General features: G+C 44.9%; 1 protein-coding gene across 3 annotated transcripts in view; it reads left to right on the forward strand.

The window, feature by feature from the left end:
* The window catches only part of GABPB1 (GA binding protein transcription factor subunit beta 1), a 96,301-nt gene that overhangs the window by 852 nt on the left and 77,602 nt on the right, over positions 1–17,847 (forward strand). The gene's annotated exons all lie outside the window — the stretch shown is intronic.

The following is a 17,847-nucleotide window of genomic DNA, read 5'->3' on the forward strand; positions in this document are numbered from 1 at the left end:
ACTGCCGTGTGTACAGGGGAGATGGGGGTTATATCCGTATACTGCCGTGTGTACAGGGGAGATGGGGGTTATATCCGTATACTGCCGTGTGTACAGGGGAGATGGGGGTTATATCCGTATACTGCCGTGTGTACAGGGGGGATGGGGGTTATATCCGTATACTGCCGTGTGTACAGGGGGGATGGGGGTTATATCCGTATACTGCCGTGTGTACAGGGGAGATGGGGGTTATATCCGTATACTGCCGTGTGTACAGGGGAGATGGGGGTTATATCCGTATACTGCCGTGTGTACTGGGGGAATGGGGGTTATATCCGTATACTGCCGTGTGTACAGGGGGGATGGGGGTTATATCCGTATACTGCCGTGTGTACAGGGGAGATGGGGGTTATATCCGTATACTGCCGTGTGTACTGGGAGGACGGGGGTTATATCCGTATACTGCCGTGTGTACAGGGGAGATGGGGGTTATATCCGTATACTGCCGTGTGTACAGGGGAGATGGGGGTTATATCCGTATACTGCCGTGTGTACAGGGGGGATGGGGGTTATATCCGTATACTGCCGTGTGTACTGGGAGGACGGGGGTTATATCCGTATACTGCCGTGTGTACTGGGAGGATGGGGGTTATATCCGTATACTGCCGTGTGTACAGGGGAGATGGGGGTTATATCCGTATACTGCCGTGTGTACTGGGAGGATGGGGGTTATATCCGTATACTGCCGTGTGTACAGGGGGGATGGGGGTTATATCCGTATACTGCCGTGTGTACAGGGGGGATGGGGGTTATATCCGTATACTGCCGTGTGTACAGGGGGGATGGGGGTTATATCCGTATACTGCCGTGTGTACAGAGGGGACGGGGTTTATATCCGTATACTGCCGTGTGTACAGAGGGGACAGGGTTTATATCTGTATACTGCCGTGTGTACAGAGGGGACAGGGTTTATATCCGTATACTGCCGTGTGTACTGGGAGGATGGGGGTTATATCTGTATACTGCCGTGTGTACAGAGGGGATGGGGGTTATATCTGTATACTGCCGTGTGTACAGAGGGGACGGGGGTTATATCCGTATACTGCCGTGTGTACAGAGGGGACGGGGGTTATATCCGTATACTGCCGTGTGTACAGAGGGGACAGGGTTTATATCCGTATACTGCCGTGTGTACTGGGAGGATGGGGGTTATATCTGTATACTGCCGTGTGTACTGGGAGGATGGGGGTTATATCTGTATACTGCCGTGTGTACTGGGAGGATGGGGGTTATATCTGTATACTGCCGTGTGCACCGAGGGGACGGGGGTTATATCTGTATACTGCCGTGTGTACCGAGGGGGATGTGGGTTATATCTGTATACTGCCGTGTGTACTGGGAGAATGGGGGTTATATCTGTATACTGCCGTGTGCACTGAGGGGGATGGGGGTTATATCTGTATACTGCCGTGTGCACCGAGGGGGATGGGGGTTATATCTGTATACTGCCGTGTGCACCGAGGGGGATGGGGGTTATATCTGTATACTGCCGTGTGTACTGGGAGAATGGGGGTTATATCTGTATACTGCCGTGTGCACCGAGGGGGATGGGGGTTATATCTGTATACTGCCGTGTGCACCGAGGGGGATGGGGGTTATATCTGTATACTGCCGTGTGTACTGGGAGAATGGGGGTTATATCTGTATACTGCCGTGTGCACCGAGGGGGATGGGGGTTATATCCGTATACTGCCGTGTGGACAGAGGGGATGGGGGTTATATCCGTATGCTGCTGTGGGTTACATCTGTATTCTGCCGTATGCGCCGAGGGCATGGGGGTTATACTCATATACACAAACATAAAATGTTGGATATGTTATTAGATAACAAGAGTATGGTGAAGAACACGGGTCACACTTCAATAGTGACTCACAGACCAGGAGACAGGGCAGCATTGTATGGAAGCTATATATCAGCATGTAAACCAGGAGGAGACCAATATAATCGGTCTGTGGGGGGCAGACATAGTGAAATATATAGCTTGTGAAATAAAAAAATACTGCAAACAAAGAATGAAATGTGTGAACAAATGATTAGATAAATATGGCTTTTCCCTTTAGTATAAATGTAACAATGTATGGTAAAAAGGTAAACTAAAGGGCCCCTTTACACACTGAGACTTTCAGCGATCCCACCAGCGATCCCAACCTGGCCGGGATCGCTACAAAGTCTCTGGTGAGTCTCTGGTGAGCTGTCAAACAGGCAAACCTGGCCAACGACGCAACAGCGATCCGGACCTGCAGAACGACCTAGCTAGTCAAACACTGGAAACGAGTGATGTGTCACAATATCTGTCAATCACTATTCTCTGTCGGTCGGTCACTATCTCTGTCCCTCTCTCACAGTCTGTCGGTCATTTTCCCCTCCTCTCTCATAGTCTCCGATCCCCGGCGCGGTGCTGCACGGCATTCACACTGCTGCGGCGGCTCTTACTATTTTGAAAAAGCCGGCCCCTCATTAAACAATTTCGTATTCCCTACTTTCCCCGCCCACAGGTGCCTATGATTGGTTGCAGTGAGACACGCCCCCACGCTGAGTGACAGGTGTCTCACTGCACCCAATCACAGCAGCCGGTGGGCGGGTCTATACTGTGCAGTGAAATAAATAATTAATTAAAAAAAACGGTGTGCGGTCCCCCCAATTTTAATACCAGCCAGATAAAGCCATACGGCTGAAGGCTGGTATTCTCAGGATGGGGAGCTCCACGTTATGGGGAGCCCCCCAGCCTAACAATATCAGCCAACAGCCGCCCAGAATTGCCGCATACATTAGATGCGACAGTTCTGGGACTGTACCCGGCTCTTCCCGATTTGCCCTGGTGCGTTGGCAAATCGGGGTAATAAGGAGTTATTGGCAGCCCATAGCTGCCAATAAGTCCTAGATTAATCATGTCAGGCGTCTCCCAGAGATTCCTTCCATGATTAATCTGTAAATTACAGTAAATAAACACACACAACTGAAAAAATCATTTATTAGAAATAAACAACACAAACACATTCCCTCATCACCAATTTAATCAGACCCAAAAAGCCCTCCTTGTCCAGCGTAATCCACGGACCTCCAGCGTCGCATCCAGCTCTGCTGCATGCAGGTGACAGGAGCAGCAGAATACACCGCCGCTCCTGTCACCTCCACGCAGCTAATTAAGACAGCCGCGCGATCAGCTGAGCTGTCACTGAGGTTACCTGGATCCAGCGGTGGCCGCGGGTAACCTCAGTGACGGCTCAGCTGATCGCGCTACTCACCTCAGTTGCTGCGTGGAGGTGACAGGAGCGGCGGTGAGTATCTCGATCAGCTGAGCTGTCACTGAGGTTACCCGCGGCCACCGCTGCATCCACCGCTGGATCCAGTGACAGCGGGTAACCTCAGTGACAGCTCAGCTGATCGCGCAGCTGTCTTCATTAGCTGCGTGGAGGTGACAGGAGCGGCGGTGTATTCTGCTCCTGTCACCTGCATGCAGCACAGCTGGAAGCGACGCTGGAGGTCCGTGGATTTTGCCGGACAAGGAGGGCTTTTTGGGGCTTATTAAATTGGTGATGAGGGAATGTGTTTGTGTTTTTTATTTCTAATAAAGGATCCCCATCCTGAGAATACCAGCCTTCAGCCGTATGGCTTTATCTGGCTGGTATTAAAATTGGGGGGGACCGTACGCCGTTTTTTTTTAATTAATTTATTTCACTGCACAGTATAGACCCGCCCACCGGCTGCTGTGATTGGGTGCAGTGAAACACCTGTCACTCAGCGTGGGGGCGTGTCTCACTGCAACCAATCATAGGCGCCTGTGGGCGGGGAAAGTAGGGAATACGAAATTGTTTAATGAGCGGCCGGCTTTTTCAAAATAGTAAGAGACGCCGCAACAGTGTGAATGCCGTGCAGGGCCGCGCCGGGGATCGGAGAGTATGAGAGAGGAGGGGAAAATGACCGACAGACTGTGAGAGAGGGACAGAGATAGTGACCGACCGACAGAGAGAGAATAGAGACCGAGAGGGAGAGACCGACTGACAGAGAATAGTGATTGACAGATATTGTGACACATCACTCGTTTCCAGTGTTTTAAGTCCCCTTTACACACTTTGCTGCACAGCGGGAAACAAAGGACCAAAGAATGGTCCTGAACGATTTGTAGCGATCAGCAACCTCACAGCAGGGGCCAGGTCGCTGATGTGTTTCACACACTGCAATGTCGCTGGGGAGGTCGCTATTACGTCACAAAACCGGTGACGTTACAGCGATGTCGTTTGCGATGTTGCAGTGTGTAAAGCCACCTTAAGAAAAAACCTCAAAGCCAAGCAAAGGTCAAGCATCTGCCTTCCTGTGTGAGTGGTGGGACACAACATTACACTGCTGTGATCGCACTATAGGGGCAATAAATGCAATAAGTGACTTCCCAATCGAACTGGTGCACATGTTCGGAGGAGTGAAGTCTGCAGACCATGAAACACGTTCAGACGTTGGAAACACAACATTTTAACCTAAAGACATTGGGCAAGAAGCCAAGGCCCAAGCAGCCGTGTCCGTGCTTCTATTTGTAATGGATGTACAAAAACAAATCACAGAGTAGGTCACAAATGTATGATAAACCTCTATATTCATCCAGCCCAAGAGGGCAGTGAGTGCAGGCTGTACACCAAGAGGCCCCACACATTTTTTTTTGTTCACGGTGCTGTATGCTGCATTTTTGTGGTAACCACGAAAAATGCACCCTGTGACCAAAAAAAGCATCTTTTGGCCAAAAAGCGCATACTTTTTTTTTTTTTTTATCACCAGTGGGTGGAAAACACAAAAAGAATTGATATGCTGCATTTTTGTGGTCACCATAAAAATGCAGCAAAATATAAAAGAAAAAGCAACTTGCACACAGCAAATGTGAAATTTCATAGACTTTGCTGGGGAAGGAAAGGCATACAGTTTGTAGTGACTAAAAGGTCACCACAAAATGCACCAAAACCATATCAAAAACTGCAGCGTGCGCATGGAATGAACAAGGACTATGCCCCTATGATACAAGATGTGCCAGGCTGAATTTTAAGCTCACAGAATAATCGTAAATACAATTGTTAGATGTCATTACGACTAAGTAAGTTTTCCATTTCAGTTAAAGGGAACCTGTCACCACTTTTTTGGCCTATAAGCTGCGGGCACCACCACCGGGCTCTTATATACAGCGTTCTAACATGCTGTATATAAGAGCCCAGGCCACTGTGACAACTTAAAAAACACTTTGTAATACTTACCTAACGTTCGCTCTGCGGTGGAATAGGGCCTAATGTGTGCATGACGCGGCTACGCCATACACACTCGCCGATCCTGCGCTGAACTATAATACTTTGATCTGCCCTGCTCAGGGCAGATCAAATTGCGCCTGCTTGGGACCTGAATGCCGGCGAGTGTGTATGATGTTGGACCCGTCATGCACCGTGGCTAGAGAAGAAGGAGCACAAAGATTGACAAAAGAGGCGGCTCCGGCACCGGACAACGGAGACGCCCATTAGGCCCTCATCCACCACAGAGCAACCGTTCGGTAAGTATTATAAAGTGTTTTTTATGTTGTCACAGTGGCCCGGGCTCTTATATACAGCATGTTAGAATGATGTATATAAGAGCCCGGTGGTGGTGGCCTCAGCTTATAGTCCAAAAAAGTGGTGACAGGTTCCCTTTAAGGAAGAAAAAAAAAAAAGCAAGTGTGTGTATGTATGAGATTTCTGGAATCTCCTAGCTCTTGCTGATACTGTAAAAAGCAACTTTTAATTTGCGTAAAACTCATGACAAAAACCCTGGTAAAATACCATGCAAAAATGCAACATGAATATAGCCTTACAGGGTCTTCTAAATGTTTCTATTTATCGTCCATGGAGCTACTCTACCTTTTCATTGGTACTTATAAACTTATTGGAACGTGTTGTCTCGTTCATACTGCTAAAACCACACAGCAAGAATCAGACACTGGAATGAATTGGTCAATATAATTATTCCATATGAATGTATCAGAATTGAGGCTTTCCTAGAAATTTTCTAAGATCTGGCACTTTTGGAACTCCTGACCCCTGTTGATTACCTCCAATAGATGAGATCTCTAAAATGATGAACCAGTTTAAGGCTATGTGCCCACGTAGCGTCGAGGTCCTTGCATTTCTAAACGCACCCTCTGGCAGTAATTGATTTTGTCAAAGTTTCACAAAATAGCGCTAAAAACGCATGCGTATTTACCGCGTTTTTGATGCGTTAGCGCTTTTTGCATGCTTTTCCACCTGCGTTTTGACATGCGTTTTGAACATCAGGACACTGCTAAATAAAGTTTAATCTGTCAAACACAGTGAAAAAAGAGAGAAAAAAACCCAAACATAATATAAAGAATTAATCAAGAAAATAGACATATTTCATTAAATTATAGCGGTAATATACTATTTATTGAAAAAATAGCAATAACTTCTTATTTTTCATTAATTTAATTGTCGGATTATGTGTGTGTGTGTGTAAAGGGACATATGAAATCATTATTTTGATGTCCAAAAAGCATGCGTTTATGTAGTCCAAAACGCATGTTTTCTGCACCTAAAAAGCTGGTAAAACGCTGGAATTTTGATGTTTCTTGGTTACTCCCTGTTTCTCATTGACTTCTATGTTATCTAAACGCACCTCAAATGGCAAAAACAATTGACATGCTGCTTTTTTAAACGCGTTGTTTTTGCCACAAAATATGCAAATTAAACGCAGCATTTTGAACTGCATGGTGGGCACAAGAAATCCCTATTTCTCATAGACTTTGGTGGGAAATCAAAACGCATGCATTTTGGCATTAAAAAGGTGCAGTTGAAAACGCTGCAGAAAAGCATGTTAAAAAGCATCGTGGGCACATAGCCTAAGGCCCTGTGTGGACTAGAAAAAGATTTCTTGAGTCTAAAAGTTTAGCGCACTTGCAATCAAAAAATGCACCGAAAAATGCATGCGTTTTTACTGCTTTTTTGGTACCTGCGGTTTTTTACCCTTGTCTATGGCAAAAAACGCAGGTACCTGCAGAAAAGAAGCTCATTCTTGTTCTCAAGAAATTCTGCAGAAAGAATGTTCTTGAGAAAAAAACGCAGTGTGCGCACAGATATTTTTTTTTCCCATAGGTTTTGCTGGAGACTGTCTGCAGAAAGGTTACAACCATTCTCTCAAGAAACTTCTGCAGCAAAAAAGCGTGTAAAAACGCAGTGTGTGAACAAGGCCTAAAGGGATTGTAGCTTTGGGCCTCACTTTATTTTCCCATATTATATACCGTAGTGGGGTAGATACTGTGAAGTGACATACATATCACTCGGTATATCTTTGACAGTATGATATTGTCTTATTATTCAGTGGTTAACCCCTTATCTGCCTGTTTTCACCTTCCTGACTAGGCTAAATTTTACAATTCTGACCAGTGTCACTTTGTGGTAATAACTCTGGAACGCTTCAATATTTCCAGTGATTCTGAGACTGTTCTTTTTTGTGACACGTTGTACTTCATGTTAGCGGTAAATTTTGGTTGATATTTGTTTATAAAGGTAATGAAAACGTTGCAATTTTGAAAGCTTAAAGGCCCTTAAACTAGATAATTATATCACACAAAATCATTAATAAACAACATTGACCTACTTCTATAAAGTACACATGTGGCCAAACCTCCACATTCAGCTCACCCTTGTATGAACTTGAATCAAGACCCCGTGCAGCTCGGACTTTCAGGTGTGGTCACCCAGTTAACCATGAACAGAGAAAAACTTGTGTCCAGCACAATGAAACGGGTCCAGAACATAAAATTTCCAGGTTTATTTACACACAAAGCAGTCTCATTAAAAATGGACAACTACATTCATGTAAAAGTCAGGCAATATCTCCGATGGAGGAAATAAATAGACAACGGCAACGCGTTTCAACTACATAGGTGTAGTCTTTGACAAGCTATTTTTTTCCTCCATCAGAGATATTGCTTGACTTTTACAAGTAGGTGATTGTCCATTTTTAATTAGACTGCTTTGTGTCTAATTAAACTTGGAAATTTTATGAGCTGGACCCATTTCATTGCGCTGGACACAAGTTTTTTTCTCTACTTTATATAAGCACCACTTTTTAGACCTATGGTTTTTTTTGGGGGGGGGGGGGGAGAGGGGGTATTAAAACATTAGAAGGGTTCAAGGTTTATAAGCAATTTCTCATTTTTCCAACAACATTTACAAAACCAGTTTATTTAGGGACCACATCACATTTGAAGTGACTTATGAGGTGTATCACAGAAAATACCAAAGGTGACACCATTTTAAAAACTGCACCCCTCAAACTGCTCAAAACCACATCCAAGAAATGTATTAACCCTTTAGGTGTTTCACAGCAACTAAAGTAGTGCAGAAAGGAAAAAAATGTAAACTTTATTTTTTTTTTCCTACAAAGATATTGCTTTAGCCCCAAATTTATCATTTTTTTAAGGCCATGTCCGCACGTGTGCTTTTTTGTCTGCGTTTAAAACTGCCCTGTGTCATTGACAAAATACATATGTTTTGCTTCCCCAGCAAAATCTGAGAAGTCAGAAATTTCCATGCGCACGTTGCTTTTTTTTTTTTTAGGCAGCGTTTTGTTTGTCAAATATTTGTCAAAATCGATGCCTAAAAAAAGCAACGTGTCATTTCTTCATTGCGTTTTGGTAGCATTTTCCACCTATTGAAAGGAATGAGGTGTCGCAGATCTCTGTCTCTCTCTGTGCCTCTGTCCAAAATACAATTAGTGTTGCCAAAGCAGGAGAAATGCCTTTTTTTCTCCCCCTTTTTCTCCCCCTTTTTCTCCCCCTTTTTCTCCCCCTTTCATATTCACTGCTTCCGGCGCCTATGATTAGTTGCAGTCAAAGTATTTTGATTCCAGCCAAGGTAAAGCCACACGGCTGAGGGCTGGTATTCTCAGGATAGGGAGCCCCACATTACGGGGAGCCCCCCAGCCTAAAAATATCAGTCAGCAGCCACCCGGAAATATCGTATCCATTAGATGCGACAGTCTCGGGACTCTACCCGGCCTATCCTGATTGCCCTGGTGCGGTGGTAATCTGGGTAATAAGGATAGCTGCCACTAAGTCTTAGCTTACTGATGGCAGGCGTCAATGAGACACAGTCATCACTAAACTGTAAGTGAAAGTAAACACAAACACCGAAAAATCCTTTATTTGAAATAAAAGACAAACACCCTCTCACCACTTTATTAACCCCTCAAGAACACCTCGAGGTCCGACGTAATCCACACAAAGTCCCATGACGCTTCCAGCACTGCTGCATCTGACACTCACATGGAGCGCCGTAGAACACGACCGCTCACTGTGAGCTCCACGGAGCAAGTGAAGTGAGTCACGCGCTATCAGCGGGACGTCACACAGGTTATTTGTGATCACAGCTGGAGTCCTCCACCTATGACAGCAAATCACCTGAGTGACTGAAGGGAGCCACGTGATCAGCGGGATGTCACTCAGGTGATTTGCTTTCACAGGTGAGTCCACCTGTGACCGCAAATCAGGCCGTGACACAGAGCCACGCGATGAAAATGAACTCGGGGTGAACCACCTCTTGACAGCTGCGGGCTCAGGCACTTACGTGAGAGGCTCACCCGAGTTCATTCTCATTGGGCGGCTCTGTCAGCAGCCAGCCATGCTCTATGGTGCTGCTGTGCCAGAACAGGGATGTAGCAGAGCCGAGTGGGACTGCACTGTCAAAAATGCATTCAAAATGCATGTGCTTTGGATGCATCTTTTTTTTTTTTTTTTTTCTGTCAAAGGCCAGAGTCACACTTGCTAGTAACTCGCGCAAGTCTCGCATTGCATCACACGGCACGGCCGCACACTCTCCGGAGGGGAGCATCTCGGCTGCATAGAGATACATGCAACCGACCCCATCCTGTCAGGAGAATGTGTGGCCGTGCCAGGTGATGCGATGCGAGACTCGCGCGAGTTACTAGCAAGTGTGACTCTGGCCAAACGCAGTGTTTACAGTTTCCAAAACGCTGCAGTTTAGTTGTCAAGCCAGAGCGCAGACGTGCAAACATAGCCTAAAGGTAACCGGAGAAAATGCACAATACAATTTGTTGTGCAATTAATCATGAGTACACCAATACCTTATATATGGTGGAAAACTACTGTTTGGGCGCATGGCAGGGCTTGGAAGTGAAGGAACACAATTTGAGTTTCGAAGTACATAATTGGCTGGTTTAAATAGCAAATGACATGTTACTGTAGAGCCCCTGATGTGCCTAAATAGTGTAAACCTCCCACAACTCACCCCATTTTGCAACCTACACCCCTCATGGAATTTAGCATTGTGGTGACCAACTTGAACTCGCACGTGCTTCACAGAATTGTATAACTTTGAGCCATGTAAATGAAAACATACATTTTTACCACAAAAATGTTGCTTTAACGCCAATTTTTTTCATTCATACAAGGGAAACAGGAGAAAATGGACCACAAAATGTCTTGTGTAATTTCTCCTGAGTACACCAATATGCTGAAACGTCGCCCACAACCCAGCCACTCGGGAAGACTGGGGATGGCCGCGGTGATGTCAGGTCAAATGGAAGTTGACCTGACATCACTGGATCCCAGAGGTCTCTGAACCCCAGGGTCAGTGCATGGAGATGAGTGGACCGCGATAGCGCCGCTCAGAGGCTGAATTGGCAACACAAGGTATTTACAAAAAGCCTGTTACGGTTTGGGGTTCCCCTGAGACTCGAACAGCCCCTTCCCCGTCCTCATCCCCTACACTGGTGTCGGCTGACTCCCCAGCGCCACCTGTCCGCCGCTCCAGGCGCCTGGCCGATAGGCGTCAGGTGACCAGGGTCTTCGGTCATCCTGAGCCTAAGTCGCCGTTTTGCCCTTCCGTGCATGTGTGGGTTCTCGCTGCTTCTCCAGGCTCTAAGTGCGGGATTCCGCTACTGAGCATGACATTACCAATGACACAGCGTCTCCTGATTGGCCGTCGCGGACGTCACCGGTGACGCAGCGGCCACTGATTGGCCGCTGATGACGTCAGCGGTGATGTGCTGGCCGCTAATTGACCGCGGCCGGCACCATTGTCATCTGGCGTCTGACTTGGGACAGGGCTTAGGCTATAAAGGACCCTGGATGACGCCCATGGGCGCTCAAGCGTCTTTCCAGCTCTGAGAGCATTGTGCAGAGCAGTCAGTACTGGCCACAAGCGCCATTAACCCTGTAGTGGTTGTGACAGGGCTGCAAGAGCCATTAGGAGTGGTAGGCAGGGTTAGGCGTCCTGTGCCCGTCGCGCCAAGATTTGCGGCGAGGCACACCCAGGATCAAGTAACCAGCTCCTATCCTACCATTCCATCCCTACCCAGGCAGTCCAGTGACGTCAATGGGGCTGCGTTCTTGGTCCAGCTGTACTCCCTACGCACGCGGCCGATCCTCTCCGATCTCCCTGTGCTACTAACAGGGGAGGTCCTATACCTGGTGATGTGCTGTAACCACCACCAATTGTGTTTTTTTGTTTTTGTGTCTCTCTGAAGTTGTGCCATCCGGCCGCCTGTCTCTGTGGCTTTGTCAACTGCCCGGAGGACCTCGGGAGACAATTGAGCTATTGTTAGTTTTGCTCCAATCGTCCCCCTGCATAACACCTTCCCTATCAGTTTTACAGAGATTTGGTTACTACTGCAGAGTAGTGAACCACCCCTTTAATTTATTGAGAAGTGCAGTTTCTACAATGGAGTCACAAGTGAGATTTTTCTGCTATTCTGGCACCTTAGGGGCTCTGTAAATGTAGGCCGCAAACTACTCCAGCAAAATGTGCACTCTAAAAACTAAATAAAGGCCATGTGCCCACGTTGCATTTTTTTTCCTGCGTTTTGGCTGCGTTTAAAACTGGACTGTCATTGACAAAATGCATGCGTTGTGCTTCCCCAGCAAAGTCTTTGAGAAATCAGCAAATTCCAAGCGCACGTTGCTTTTTGAAACACAGCGTTTTGGATGCCAAATATTTGACAAAATTGATGCATTTAAAAAAAAGCAGCATGTCACTTGTTTTGTGTGTTTTTGGTTGCATTTTCCACCTATTGAAATCAATGAAGTGTGTCAAAACCCAACCAAAATATTTAGCTGTGCGCTTGCACTGCGTTTTTGTTGCGTTCTGCATGCTTTTATGATAAAAAAAAAACGCAGGTCTTTCGGTCTCTCTCTCTGTCGATGTCGGTCTCTCTTTGTCGGTCGGTCGGTCTCTCCCTCACAGCCCCTCTCTCATAATCACCAATTACCGGAGCAGCGCTGCACAGCTGTCACAAAGCTCCGGCGGCTTCTCCAGCTTTTGAAAATGCTGGCCGCTCATTATTCCATCTCGTACTCACTGCTTCCCCCGCCCACCGGCGCCAATGATTCGTTGCATTCAGATGAGCCCCCACGCTGAGTGACAGCTGTCTCGCTGCAACCAATCACAGCCGCTGGTGGGCGGGTCTATATCGTACAGAAAAATAAATAATTAAAAAAAACAACGTTCGGTCCCCCCCAATTTTGATACCAGCCAAGGAAAGCCACACGGCTGAAGGCTGATATTCTCGGGATGGGGAGCCCCACAGCCTAAAAATATCAGCCAGCAGCCACCCGGAATTGTCCCGGGACTCTACGGCTCATCATGAATTGCCCTGGTGCGGTGGCAATCGGGGTAATAATGAGTTAATGGCAGCCCATAAGTCCTAGGTTAATCATGGCAGGCGTCTGAGACACCCCGCCATGATTAACCTGTAAGTTAAAGAAAATAAACACATACACCCAAAAAATCCTTTATTTGGAATAAAAGACAAAAAAAAAATCCCTCTTTCACCACTTTTATTAATCCCCAAACACCCCTCCAGGTCCGACGTAATTCACACGAGGTCCCACGACGCTTTCAGCTCTTCTACATCGGAAACTGACAGCGAGCGGCCATAGAGCACGACCGCTCTCTGTGAGCTCCACGCAGCAACTGAAGTGAGTAGCGCTGTCAGCGATGACGTCACTCAGGTTACCCGCGGCCACCGCTGGATCCTCCAACTGTGACAGCAAGCCGCGCGATCAGTGATGACGTCATTTAGGTGCTTTGTGGTCTCGGGTGGAGGACTTCAGCTGGCCGCTGGTAACCTAAGTGACAGCACCGCTGATTGCGCTGCTCACTTCAGTCAGGGGATTTGCGGTCACCGCTGAGTCCTTCACCGGTGACCGCAAATCAGGCCGCAGCACACAGACAGAGCTGCGCTATGACATTGAAGTCGGATGACGTTCATCTGAGTTCATTCTGATCGCGCGGCTCTGTCTCGCAGCCAGCCATACTATGTGGTGATGTAGCAGAGCCGAGTGGAACCACACTGTCAAAAATGCATCCAAAATGCATGCGTTTTAGATGTAGTTTGTTTTGTCAAACGCAGTGTTTACAGTTGTCCAGTCTGCCAGAGGGTGCATTTTTTTTCTGCACTTGACAGAACGCAGCGTGTGCACATACCCTTATGCTTCTTCCTACAAAGCCCAGCCGTGTGGCCAAACAGTAGACATCTAAGGCATCGCCATGTTTGGGATAAATTGCACAATAAATTGCGTGGTTTAGTTTCACCTTTTAAACACTTGTGTAACTGACAAATATTGCAGCTAATAGGGTAAGAACGCACTTTGCTTTTTTCCTGCTTTTTCAACTGCAGCGTTTAATGCTAAAATGGTTGTGTTCTGCTTTTCAAGCAAAGTCTATGGGAATTTGGTTTTCTAAACCGCACTATGCAGTTCAAACTGCAGCCTTTTTGTTGCAGAACTTTGGTCAAAAACTCAGCTTTGGAGTGCAAAACCCAAATGGCAAAAACAATTGACATGTCATGAGTGCAAAACCCAAATGGCAAAAACAATTGACATGTCATGAGTGCAAAACCCAAATGGCAAAAACTATTGACATGTCAATTGTTTTTGCCATTTGGGTTTTGCACTCCAAAGCTGAGTTTTTGACCAAAGTTCTGCAACAAAAAGGCAGCAGTTTGAACTGCATAGTGCGGACAAGAAACCCAAATTCCCATAGACTTTGCTTGAAAAGCAGAACACATTCATTTTGGCATTAAACGCTGCAGTTGAAAAAGCAGCAAAAAAGCAGGTAAAAAGCAAAGTACGTTCTTACCCATAAACATGACATTTTAACTACAAAAATGTTGTATTTTCACATTCTAACGTTATAAAATTAGGGTTTCAAAATACTCACTACACCCCTAACGAGAAAAGATTCCAGCATGTCTTCTGAATGATTTTTTTTTTCCCTTATTTAGTTCTGTTTAAAAACCATAGCAGGAAAAACTCAAAATGGGATAGCTATTCCCATAACATGTTAACAAGTCTTTTATGTGTTTCACCCATGTGCTGGGCTTATTTGTAATGACTAAGCTCAGACCTGTGCTGATCTGATATCCTGCTAGAGAAGGAAATGAGGTAAAAACACATAGAAAAAAAAATGCTCCACCAACAAACCCAATCAAATGCCAATTACAACACCCAGACATAGCAAGAAAAATGGTAATTGTCAATCAAAAAGCATGATATTTATAATACATTAACAAGATGATGAGATAATGAAAGTATGCATTAAAAAAATATTTTTTTTTCTTTTCTCGTCCTTTTTCCTCTTTCCCTCTTCTTCTTTTATCTCTCTTTTTCTCTTCTCTTCCTTTAATAAAAATAACTTAAATCAAGTTTGAATTAAGACCTGAGGGAGCTTGTGTATCTAAAAGCAATATCCAGTACGCTTCTTTTATACATTTTCATGTTCGATGTTACTGCCTCTGTGTTTCATGTTAATTTAATTTTTTCAATTGCACTTATCCGTAAACTAAACATATCTCCAGAGTGTTCATGGAGGACATGTCTTGGAACACCTGATAGACTACAGGTAGTGTTGTTTTGAGCATCATAAATGTATTCAGATAACCGTTTTTGTAATGTAGGAGTCGTGCATCCTACATACTGTGTTCTACATTTTTCACAAGAGACTAGGTATATCAGATAGGTATTCCCGCACCTTTTAAACACTTGTGTAACTGACAAATATTGCAGCTAATAAACATGACATTTTAACTACAAAAATGTATTTTCTCGTTCTATTGTTATAAAATTAGGGGGTCAAAATAATCACTAGACCCCTAGATGAATTCCTTACGTAGTGATGTTTCCATTTTTGGGTCTTTTGTGGGGTTCCTGCTGATCTAGCCCCTCAGGGGCTCCGCTAATGGAGGCCACAATCTAAAATGTATTGTGAATAGCTGAGTAAAATTAAAACATAACTTTTAATAAATTAAGTTAAAAAGGACAAACACACAATAAAGTGCTAAGTGGGACGAACAACAAGCACATCCAACATAAACAGACTTGTTCATGAAAATATGCCTCCCCTTGAGGATGTCCAAGGCTGAACCTAGAGCAGGGTTCCCCGGTAATACCAACAGAAGGCGGGGTAAAGTAACACAAACGGCAATTAGATACGGACCACAAAATCCTGAATAGATTGGTCAAATATCATTCACAAAATTGCTAATCCCACACCTGTGTATAATTCTCACCTCTGTATAAACCAATTCAGGCAAACTCATATATATTGTTGAAGTACAGTAAGGTCCAGAAATATTTGGACAGTGACACAATTTTCGCGAGTTGGGCTCTGCATGCCACCACATTGGATTTGAAATGAAATCTCTACAACAGAATTCAAGTGCAGATTGTAACGTTTAATTTGAAGGTTTGAACAAAAATATCTGATAGAAATTGTAGGAATTGTACACATTTCTTTACAAACACTCCACATTTTAGGAGGTCAAAAGTAATTGGACAAATAAACCAAACCCAAACAAAATATTTTTATTTTCAATATTTTGTTGCGAATCCTTTGGAGGCAATCACTGCCTTAAGTCTGGAACCCATGGGCATCACCAAACGCTGGGTTTCCTCCTTCTTAATGCTTTGCCAGGCCTTTACAGCCGCAGCCTTCAGGTCTTGCTTGTTTGTGGGTCTTTCCGTTTTAAGTCTGGATTTGAGCAAGTGAAATGCATGCTCAATTGGGTTAAGATCTGGTGATTGACTTGGCCATTGCAGAATGTTCCACTTTTTTGCACTCATGAACTCCTGGGTAGCTTTGGCTATATGCTTGGGGTCATTGTCCATCTGTTCTATGAAGCGCCGTCCGATCAACTTTGCGGCATTTGGCTGAATCTGGGCTGAAAGTATATCCCGGTACACTTCAGAATTCATCCGGCTACTCTTGTCTGCTGTTATGTCATCAATAAACACAAGTGACCCAGTGCCATTGAAAGCCATGCATGCCCATGCCATCACGTTGCCTCCACCATGTTTTACAGAGGATGTGGTGTGGCTTGGATCATGTGCCGTTCCCTTTCTTCTCCAAACTTTTTTCTTCCCATCATTCTGGTACAGGTTGATCTTTGTCTCATCTGTCCATAGAATACTTTTCCAGAACTGAGCTGGCTTCATGAGGTGTTTTTCAGCAAATTTAACTCTGGCCTGTCTATTTTTGGAATTGATGAATGGTTTGCATCTAGATGTGAACCCTTTGTATTTACTGTCATGGAGTCTTCTCTTTACTGTTGACTTAGAGACAGATACACCTACTTCACTGAGAGTGTTCTGGACTTCAGTTGATGTTGTGAACGGGTTCTTCTTCACCAAAGAAAGTATGCGGCGATCATCCACCACTGTTGTCATCCGTGGACGCCCAGGCCTTTTTGAGTTCCCAAGCTCACCAGTCAATTCCTTTTTTCTCAGAATGTACCCAACTGTTGATGTTGCTACTCCAAGCATGTCTGCTATCTCTCTGATGGGTTTTTTCTTTTTTTTTCAGCCTCAGGATGTTCTGCTTCACCTCAATTGAGAGTTCCTTAGACCGCATGTTGTCTGGTCACAGCAACAGCTTCCAAATGCAAAACCACACACCTGTAATCAACCCCAGACCTTTTAACTACTTCATTGATTACAGGTTAACGAGGGAGACGCCTTCAGAGTTAATTGCAGCCCTTAGAGTCCCTTGTCCAATTACTTTTGGTCCCTTGAAAAAGAGGAGGCTATGCATTACAGAGCTATGATTCCTAAACCCTTTCTCCGATTTGGATGTGAAAACTCTTATATTGGAGCTGGGAGTGTGCACTTTCAGCCCATATTATATATATAATTGTATTTCTGAACATGTTTTTGTAAACAGCTAAAATAACAAAACTTGTGTCACTGTCCAAATATTTCTGGACCTAACTGTATATGTCAATCAACTCAACTAGTCGGAGTAGTCAAGACAGTACAGAAAGAGGGCATCAATTTATAATAAATAGGAACAATCTCACTAGTACCGGTGGTGGTTCCAAAGCAAGGAGTGCTATATCAGCAGGGGGAGCCATATTAGACAGCTACACAGTACCCCTTAAAGCCGGTTTCACATTTGCGTCGTTTTGACGGAAACAGAATCTAATCTAACCTCTAGAATAGCTTGTATGAAAAGAATGTATTGACCACTGTATCCATGGTGTTACCCATTTTGCCAAGTCTATGATAAGGTGGGTCTCTACCAGAGCTAGAATATGGGGATGATGGCATTTGACTTGTGAAAATATTTTGACTCTTTTACGAGTTCATTCATTCGTTCATGTCATGTAGTTGAGAACTCGTATGGCTGTAGAGAAAATGAAGAGTAATGAATCGTTTTTATAATACTTATGCTAATTCTAACAGGGAGAGGGAGTAACTCTGAATACCCTCCACTCACCCCTCCCGATATTATCTGATCTTTGGATTCTGTCACTCAAGAAGCTGCCGAT

This window comes from Anomaloglossus baeobatrachus, chromosome 4, assembly GCF_048569485.1.
Source record: "Anomaloglossus baeobatrachus isolate aAnoBae1 chromosome 4, aAnoBae1.hap1, whole genome shotgun sequence".
NCBI lineage: Eukaryota > Metazoa > Chordata > Amphibia > Anura > Aromobatidae > Anomaloglossus > Anomaloglossus baeobatrachus.